This window comes from Gallus gallus, chromosome 9 (assembly GCF_016699485.2).
Source record: "Gallus gallus isolate bGalGal1 chromosome 9, bGalGal1.mat.broiler.GRCg7b, whole genome shotgun sequence".
Classification (NCBI taxonomy): domain Eukaryota; kingdom Metazoa; phylum Chordata; class Aves; order Galliformes; family Phasianidae; genus Gallus; species Gallus gallus.
Genome location: NC_052540.1, coordinates 16415610 through 16425998, shown reverse-complemented (window position 1 = coordinate 16425998; position 10389 = coordinate 16415610).

Sequence of the window (10389 nt, the reverse complement as noted above, 5' to 3'; positions counted from 1 at the left end):
GACTGGGGCATTTACGCTGTGATGTGATTATTCAAACTACTGTGACCATAAAGCTATGGAGATGGCAGTGACCTTTTAACCTTGATAAAATCAATAACGGACCATCTTAGCTTCAAGTCATCTGTTGTTCAGTTTATACATATTGCAGTAAAATATACAGAAGAAGTTTGCAAAAGAAAAAAGTGTTTTTTTTTTTAAATCAAGATGTGTTTTGGGAGCACTGGTTAGCATTATCTATGTGTGTTTGCAATATAAGGGCAGAACAAACTATACATAGGCCTTTGCGTTGTGGTGAGTTTCTTCTTTAAAATCTGAAAACAACTCCCTCTGATGGAGGTGCTTGAATTTCTTCAAAGGGTTTGTAGTTCTGTGCTTCATTTTTTCCCATTTTCTTTTATTTATGTGATGTTTTCTCTCCTGTAGAGACTTTGCAAATAAAATCAGGATCAGGAGAGGCAGTTTTGCTCCGGAAAATACTTCCCTGTCTTTAAAGAAAGATAGACTTTTGATCAGCAAACTCATAACTTCTTTTTGTGTAACCTTGCAAAGACTTACGTGAATATTTAATTTCATTCACATGTTCAGCCCACAGGAGTCCTTACAACTGCTGACATGTAGAGACAGGGACACTGGGTAGCAGGGGAGACGTTATCTGATTTAAGGTTTAGAATACGGTGGTCAGTTTTGATATTGGAGATGGTTTTGTCTGTCAGGTTGTCAGCTGTGTCTGTGGTATTTGTGCAGTTTAGTAGCGATGAAAGTCTGTGGTGTGAATACAAAAAAGCTGAGATTTAATATGTAAATTGGGACTTCTGAACATTTCTTCTTTGCTCATTTTTGTAATCTGAGTCCGCAGCTGAACAGAATGACATAATATGGGAAAAATCAGGTATTTTGTTTAAAGAAGAAAAAAAGGGAAAAACAGCAATAAGACACGGACGGGAGAGAAAATGTCTCTACGAATGCAACAGACATAAAAGAAAGTGAAGGAAAGTTAAAAATTACCATAGGGCAGGCAGGACACCTGCTAAAGAACCTTCTGCTGCCTCTCACAGCTGGAAGGAAAAATGAAAGAGATGCAAACAACTGTTCTGGGAGCATGAAATCAGCCTTTTGTCTTTTCGCCCCCTGCACACCCCCCCACCTCCCCCCCCCCTTTCTGAACAGTTACAGTATGCAAAATTTAGGGGAATCTCAAAGTATGCGAAGGAAAAAAAAATTCAGCAGGCTCTGCATATAAAAAGCTTAGGCATGGAAGTGTGCCTCTTTGAAAACAGGAGCATGTTTGGGAGCTTCCCGGTGCATTGAAGAAAGTGGTAATTAATGCATAGTGAATGACTTCGAATGAAGGTTGAATAGGGGCATAACAATGGGAAGTTTTTTTTTTTCTTCCCCTAGGTTAAAGTGTTGAAAAAGGAAAGCTGTTAAAAGATGGCTACTGTGAAGCTACAACTTCAATCCTTGTCTTCTCTGACTTTGCTTTATAGACTGTGGTGGGTTTTGTTTAGTATGGGTCTCCAAATACAATGAAGTTAATTTGCACCAATTTCATTTTGTGTATGCTTTGGGTTTTTTTTTTTAAGTTTTTTTTCTTTCTTTTTCTTTTTTTTTTCTTTCTTTCTTTTTTTTTTTTTTTTTTTGGCCAGGCTTGGTTCTTTGATGGTGCTTTTGAGCAAATGGTTTGCCCAAAGTTCAGATGATGTTAGCTCCATCCTCTTTTTCATTTACAACATCAAGGGGATTACAGAGAATAACTTTGTTGCCCAACATCAAGGCTATATCTTCAGGCTACTAGAAAGGTAGTTCTCAGAAAGTGTGTCTTCTAATATTTTAGAACCTCCACAGGCTTCAGATAAAACAAGTATTAAATACAAAAAGCTCACAAGGATCCCAAGGAAGGTTAAACTCACACAACCTCCTTCATGTTGAACACCTGAAATGTATTTTTTAGACTGTTGGAGTGTTATCATAGTGGAGACAGCAGTGAAGTCTTATATAACTGAAGACAGAAAGAATAAAAAACAGCACCTTGTTTAAAGACAGACAATTTTTAATGGAACATGAGCTAAATATAATCTACTCTTGCCATTGAAAAGGGAATTTGAAAACTGAGCAAGTCATTTTGGGGGGGTGTTGGAGGCTGGTTTGTGTTGGATCATCAGCTAGTATATCTGCAGCTTTGCCACGCTTGATCCAAGAACAGAATTTGTGAGCCCGAGGACTGAACGATTGGGATATTTTGGAGAAATGAAACTAGGGAAGCTACCAAGCTACCATGCTCAAAATAATTTCCATGCGTTTCTGTCGTTTGGAGTTCTGGGCTGGAGTACGTTAAGCATGGCACCTCAATCCTTTATCATGTAAATCTTAATTACTTCTAAGAGAGATATGAAGTTAAAAACACCCTACAAAACTCCTGAAGTATGCTCTGTTTTCTGTTTTTCCAGAAGCAAACAAAGAAATTTTAATATTTGCTGTATATAGTTTAGCAGAACGTGTGTCCTCTCTTCTCAGAACATCCATTAGTACGCTTTTGAGAGGAAGGTGAGACATGCTGGTGAACACAACTGAAAAGTGATCTGCTTTTGCTGCTTCCATAGCGCTGTTATCTGTGGGCAAGTCCCTTACCCCCTTCTGCTTAACTGCAGCAGGTGTTTTATTGCCCTCTGCTCCTTAATGTTTGTAAATGATTGTGAATTCTCACATTTTAGAATAGTGCTCTAAAATGGCTCTTGTCAATATTATGGTAAAAGTGGTGTTGATTCAGGCAGATTTTTATACTTTTTCCTTATGTATAAATAGAAACCAGTATCTCTGGCACTAGAAATACCACTCCAGCTATTTTTGCTGAACTGAAAATGCCACTGTTTATCTGTTGGCAGATAGATGCATCTTTTGAACTGCATGAAATTCCAGTTAGTATCTGCATTGTAATATGTCTTTTGCAGTGCTAAAATGTGTATGTGTGTGGTATGGACAACTTTCTCAATGTATCTGCACATTTTTGCAGGGATCTGTTGGTCCATCAGAGACACCAACAGTAGTAGCAGTGTGAAGAATCAGACATGAGTTATACTCTTTGTCTCTTCTGTGCCTTTTTGGTAGACAGTCTTACTCAAACAGATAAAACAGGACAAATCTGTTACTGGAGGAGCAGATGAAAGGAGCCTGATGCACTGTTACCTGAGATGAGATGGTTCTGCTCTTGCATCCATCCTCCCATCGGGTATCACAACAGTTTTGAGTTGTGGTAATCAGTTGTTGTAATCAGCAATGAGGACAAGTTTGGGTATGTTAAACACTACGTATGGGATGTATGGTATTTTTAAAAAGTCTTTTATTTCCAAAAGCTGTGAGCTAATATCATATAAAATGAAAGCTCGATTACTAGGTCCTACAGGTAGGAAATGAGGGCTACACTGGACTTGGCTACTGAGCACTTCTGAATCTGTCCCCTTGTGAGTCTCGAGCAGACTTTAGTGATTTGTTTGTGCTAATTTTGTTGTTCCTCTCACTTACTGTGTACTTATTATGGATGTAGTAAGAGCTACATGAACCATGAACAAGTACCTGTGAACTTTTAAAGTTGCAAAGTAAATAATATAACCTGATTTTGTATGCTTGTGCATGTGTATGTGCTACATGTGCTCTGAGACAGGGTAAAGAAAAAAAATCAGTGTCAGAAAATGTCAGGAAAAGATGTAATGTAAGAACTCCCTCTTCTGTAAAAACTCCCAGCATATAAAATGTGCTGTAGCACTAGCCATTGTGACCCAGAAATAAAATGTTTCCTGTGAATTAGAAGGAGACAGAGTTGGATTAACTGGATGACATTTTCCCATCTGTTTTTTATTTATTGTTGCCCTTTTCCTTTCACTGTAATTAGTGCATAGAAGTAACAATAGGCATATACTGCACTCTGAGCTACAAGGATGTACCAACATTTGAGCACTTTCCATTATTTTTTTCCCAGTGACTCTTCTAAAACTCCTAGCATCTTAACTCTGCTGAAACCTATTATTTCTGTGAACTGAAGAGGCAATTTAAGGCACCTTTTCTGTTTGCAAACAATTTTCAAATATAACCTCCCTATTTCTGAACTTTTCCCAAGGGCCTCATAAAATTGATAATTGTCCACTTTCCTCTAAGTGACTTGAAAAATTGAAGGTCTTACAATTTGAAATTCTGATCTGGATTTCAGGGTGCCCACCACCAACACTGCTGCTCAGAGGTGCTTAGGTGCTCAAAGCCAGAAGCTGTTTGGAAATGATAACCCATCCAGGGCTTCAGAGAACTCAGTTCTCCTTTGGACTTTCTTCTGTCTTTAATTTAGAGGTAGTGATGCGCATAAATATTGAAGGCAACAGCTTGGTAGTAAATAAGATAGTTGAGATGGCAGACGGGCCATGCAGGCGCTGAGCTGGTGGCACTACAAGGGCTGCGTCTGGGTAGCAGTAACTATAGTGGTACTAGTAAGGTTATTCTGAGGATGAAAAAGGAAATAAAAATCTTCAGAGCAAAAACTCTGAGCCTGAAGCTATTTATCCTTGAGAAAGGATCCAGTAAGGAAAACCACTAGAACCTGGGGCAAACTTTATATGCAGCAAGAAGGGGATGAATGTGATATCATCTCCACAAAAACATAAGAGCCTGAGTAGTCTGGCTGAAAATTGGAGGTTCTTAAAAAGCAAAGGTAAGTTAGATCATCCAAAATCCATGACTCTACAGGCAAGAAAAAAACTGAAAGCCTTTTCTGGCTTAGCATTGAAGTGAAAGCAGAGATTAGAAATAAAAACGCAATTTATAACAGATAGAAAAAGGGACACTAACAGCAATTGATATAGTCCAGAAGTTATGAAGTGTGGGAAGTTGATAACAGCCACTAAAACTTCTGAGATAAATCCATGTGAAAAGGCAGTATGAAAGTTTAAAAAAAGTCTTTTTTTTTCTTTTTAATGAAGACCAATACAGTGGAATAGCTCTGTTACTGGATAGAGATGAGAAAAAAAGTCTGTTGTGATTATACACACAAAAGCTTTGAATTTGTGTTCTGCAGTCAATTGAAAAAGACACCCCAAATGTGGTGTACTGTGTACTGTGGTGTACACCAAATGTGGGTTTTAGAAGTCAGGAAGAGTGTAAACACTGTCAGCATTCAAAAGGAGCAAGCAGAATTACAGTGGTAAAAACAAGCTAATTCACCTGTTATCCATCTTGGGCAAAATAATAGATTTGCTAATACAAACTAATAGGTTGTACTGTTCTGTTTCTTTCTGAATACCAAGCAAAAACTATTAGGTATCACTTCTACTGTTTCTTCATCATTAAGACTTCTCTGCTATTTCCTCCTGGTTGTTAATCTTACACTGTGGTCAGCATATGAGCAATTAAATATACTTTCCAATTCAGTGCAGTGGAAAGAAGAACGTGTATTTATAAGAACATATATAATGAACTGAAACTGATTTTTTGTTCTCTATACCAAATATTGGTTGGGATGATGCTTGGCTGGTACATACAGTTTGGGGTTCAGCATCCCCCGAAGATACTGACAACTAGATAAAGAATCCACAGTTTTCAGGACTAAATAAAATGTCAGGCCGTGATAGCCCTTGAGACTTCAATTTGTAAAATAAAGTGAGAACCAATTAGATTGAAAAACATATAGTACGTATGCATTATATAATATATATATTAATTAAGTCTGTTTCATCTCTGGTTGCTATGTCTGATTCTGTGGTAACTGTACAAAATGTAATGACCTGTGCTGACTGGGAAGCTATTCTTGGACTCTGCTCTCATGGTATTATTCAAATACTGGTGTATGATGTTCTGTGCTGTGTTAAAATAATGTGTGAGTGGCTGTTAACAAACTACTCATCCAACTGGTCTCAGTCACAGTTCTGAAAGTGGCATAGGCTGTGGACTATTCCCAGTAAGCATTGTGGATGTGGTCCTCCTGTTTTAGATAGATAATTAATGGTGTACATATGCGATGTTCTTTGTCATCCTTGGGATAGCTGAGGATACCCAAGGGGTGCTTGAACACAAAGCCAGACCTTTCATGGTAGTGCACAAAGGAAAACAGATCAATGGAAAAAGGTAGAGCTGTTCTTTTGGAGAAGCCAAAAAAAGTGGGTTTTAGGAAACAGTTCTTCACCAGAGAGTGATTGGGTACTGGAACAGGCTCCTTGGGGGAACGATCATAGCACCAAACCTGTCAGAGCTTGAGAAGTGGACAATATGCTCTCTGACACAGTGTTCGAATTTTGGGTGGTCTTGTGTGGGGCCAGGAGTTGGGCTCGGTCATCCTTGTGGGTCCTTTCTAACTCAGGCTATTCTGTGATTCTAATGGTCTAAGGTTCCCTTTAAGCCTCAAGCTTTAGGAAATAGACGAGATCAAATGGTGTGTCCCAGTTGGTGTGCTCTGATCCTACTAGCCTCACACCTCCAAAAAAATGTGATGAAATGACTGAGATCTGACTTATGCTCTGTGACAGTACTGTTCCAGCCTGGGGGACTAGCTGAGCAAGGCAGCAGGATTTGTCTGCCAGTGAAGTTCATTTTTCTATTACATCAGTGCTGTGTTCTGTATCTCAAGGTGCATTTGTCTGACTTCCTTGCTATCTTTTCAGAACATCACAGTTTCTAGTTTTGGTTTAGGCTTTATTTTACACAGAATGCATATTGAAAAGCATTGCCAAGATGCAAATCTAGTGGGCAAGCAGCCATATAACATCTGGAACTCACAGATTATACAAAGATTACACAAGGAAATACAAGGAAAAGTTGTGATGTGGCCAAAGGTAGATAGATGCCCATAAGCAGGCTCTGAGACAGGCTTGCTGTAGAAGTCTCATGATGCTTCACAGTGATGACAGTAAATGTGTGATGGAGACTGCGCAAGTTTTGGAAACAACTTTCAAATACTTCACAGTTTGTATAATCTGTGGCTGAGGAAGAGTACCACGTGCCTTTTAGATCTTATTTTCTAATAGAAGGAAGATGATGGCTAGAAAAAGATTGAAGACCTGAATGTTTTATAGTAACTGACTGCAGCCGCATCTCAAAGTGAGGGGAGTTGCATTAGCTGGGGTTTGCAAGAGCACGATGGATACAAATAATGATCTTGGCTATATGTAACTGAGAGAACAATCCCAGAATCACTATTGTATGCATCCGAGTAATCTCTTGTTCCCCATCTTTTCTTTTCTTATTTTTTTAAATTTTTTTTTTCATATCCCTCTTATGAATGCTTGAAGGCTTATATGAAAGTTCAGGGTTTAGGAAATGTCAAGGAAAGGGCAGTGAAATTTCCACACCAGCCCAAGGATTCTTGTGGGCTCAAGAAGCAGGACTTCGAATAAGAAGACTTTTTTTATTAGGTGTTTATAGAGAATTGTGATCTTTTTTCTCAGCTGGCTTGGAGCTTATGCTCAGGGATGTTTTTCCAAGTTTCTTCAGTATGAAACTGTTGAATTGTGAATCTCAGAAAACGTTTTTTTTCCTACATTTTTGAAATTTCAGTTTCATTTCTGAACCTGCTTATATATGCCTAAAACTGAGAAAGTAAGCGGAGTCTGCATTTCCAGGCCTGAATGGCAATTCAAGTGGAATGAAAGGAAATAGTCAAGTCCAAATATTTATTGTTAAAATGTATGGATATACTATTTGTTCTAGGAACATGTGAAAGTGAGAGAACATCTCTACAGTAAATAAACCACACTTTGCCCATCCCTTTTGGCAATGGGATGAAATACAGACTCATTGTCAGCAGGAATGCCTTTCAGGACAGACAATAGGTCATTGGGTACCTATGGAGCACTTTAACAAGTGTGTCAACTGGCATCAAGTGGTCAAGCTTAAATCCATATTCTGGGATGCAGGTATTTGTTTGGTGTAGTGCTGATAGTGTAAGAGCTTGGAATACGTGGTGGGAACGAGGGATACCCTCAAAAGTGTGTTTCCTGTTATTACCAGGAAATTTCACCTTCTGAATACGTTGTATATTGGCTGGGATAAATTAAGAAAATAACCCATTTAGGAGTGATTTTAAACTAAGGGTGGAAGCCACACCTGGGGCAGCCAATTGGTTTAATCATTCCTTTTTGTTTGTTTGTTTTTGCGTATTTTCTTGAGAGCTAGTTCTTCTGACTGCTCAAACACAGGTCTGCTGAGCTACTGCCTTATAGTACTCCTTTTTTTCTTTCCATAAGGTTAAAATTAGCATTTTGACTAAATAAACAACAACTTCAACATCTGGGAAAAGAAAAAAAAAGAGCACCTTTTATCAGTTATTTCTCTTCCATTGTAGTGACCTTGTGTTGTCCTTTTTTTTTTTCTTTTTTTTTTTCCCCAGTTTCTTTTGCTACCTTTTAAAGTCTTAGCCAAGGATTTGGAGCTAAATTCAGCCCTGATGTAAAACTGCACTGTTTTTATAAAGCTTCTATTGGTTTTTGCTTTGATCCTGGAAGACTCACTTTTAAAAGGTGGATATGACACAGTTTCTCTTCTTTAAGGAGCTGATATATATATTTCTTTTCCGTGATACTTATCGTGGGAGCAAGGCAAGCACAAAATTGGCCTCAAAAGACATTTCAACAATCAGAAGTCTTTCTTTTGTAAAATTATCGCAACTAATATTTTACTTGATGGTGTTGCTTCCAGAAAAGTCTGTGGGAGGAAATTTGCTTTGTACTTTGGACCGTTCTCAGAATATAGAGCAATTCTAGTATTAAGCACTGGCCTGATAGTGAACTCACGTAATGTCAGCATAATAGCCTCAGCTCTTCTCAAGGGATGAAGTAGTAGTATTTCAAGAACTGACAGAAGTTTGCCTAAACTGGTATTTCAGCATTGACCACCCAAACAGAAAGCAAAAAATTTCATCTCTGTTGACTTACGGTGGTCCTTTCCTTTTTACTGTGATGTGTTAAGCTCATGCTACATCCTAAGGCAGATGAGGATAGTATCTCTGTTCCATACAAATAGGTCTTGAACCAAGTTTAGATACAAAAATGCTGTTGAATTCCCAGAGAGACTCCAAGGGAAACAGTGGCTGGCTTCTACTCACAGCTTTTGGGGTGCTAGAAGATACGTGTCAGCGGCTGCTGCATGAATGTAAGAACTGTTTAGATGTCATGTTACTGGGGAAAGTTTAACCCTTTCTCTCAGAAAGTTAGCATGAAGGTGGTTTGTAATATTACTTGTTCTACTTGTTAATTGCCTTACCTCCAAATCTGCATGTCATTCAGCAGAGACAGCCAGAAGTGGAACAACAAACCAAGTTATGAGCAGAAAGGTATTTGGCAGGACTGCTTTCAAAATATTCCTTTAATGAAATGCCATGGAGAGTAGTTGGTTAAGAGAACAAAGTCAGGTTTGTGACAGGGCTGTCAGTAATTTGAGAGGCTGTGCATCTCTGAAGCAGAATCTTGTGGAAAGGGTAATTGCAGCAAGTGTCAATCTTAAATATAAAAAAAAGACATTGTGACCAAATGCCACTGTCATGTTCTGTGAGGTATCACAGTTCAAGAAATAGCCCTGAAGCATTGTGATGTGTCAGTTATCTGGATGCTTTCATTGGGAAGTGCTAAAATTCCCAAGAGATCCGAAAGATGTTGCCAAAAGTTCAACTTCTTGTAATACTATTTGATAAAGATCTAATAGAGATGGGGGCCTTGCCAAGCCAGAGACTGTTGGTGTTTTTGGGTAATGGATTATATTGCTAGCAGTGAGATAGTAAAGGAGCAGAGCAAAGCCCTCAAAGCTTGAATTAGTCATTTATTTATTTACTTATTTTTGTCTAATATCCCTGAACAAAGTGGGGTGCATTGCTTAAATTAATGATGTGTTATGGGAATTGACTTCTGCTTCTGACAGTGATTAATGGAAACTTTTAGCTTAGCTTGTATGAAATATTTTCAAGCTTACAGAGGGAGTGATACAACTAAGCTATCGCAGTAATGGACTTCACTACAGTAAAACTACTGCTCTTTACAATTTTTCGGGCTACCCAGTTTAAGAGTACCAAATTCTAGGATCCTCTGAGGCATGGAAACAAATACAGGGAAAGAAGCAGCTGGAAAATATTTGTAATTTCCATGTGCTCATTGATGATAAATTTTATTTTCTTCTTTAAAATGAGGAATGTACCGTGTATAATTTAGTTAGCATGTAGAAAATACTGATGAAATATTTATGAAATAAGTATGAATTCTTAACCTCTGTATAATGACAAATATGCCTAAAGATGAAGCTGCATTACATATTCAAGTACTAAGTGTACTTTTTTTTTGCCTGTTGACATATCTTCAAAGTAGGAAGAAAGTAAAGTGTTGAAAATAGAAAGCATTAATATTGTTGACAAGTAAACAAAAAGGAAGATTA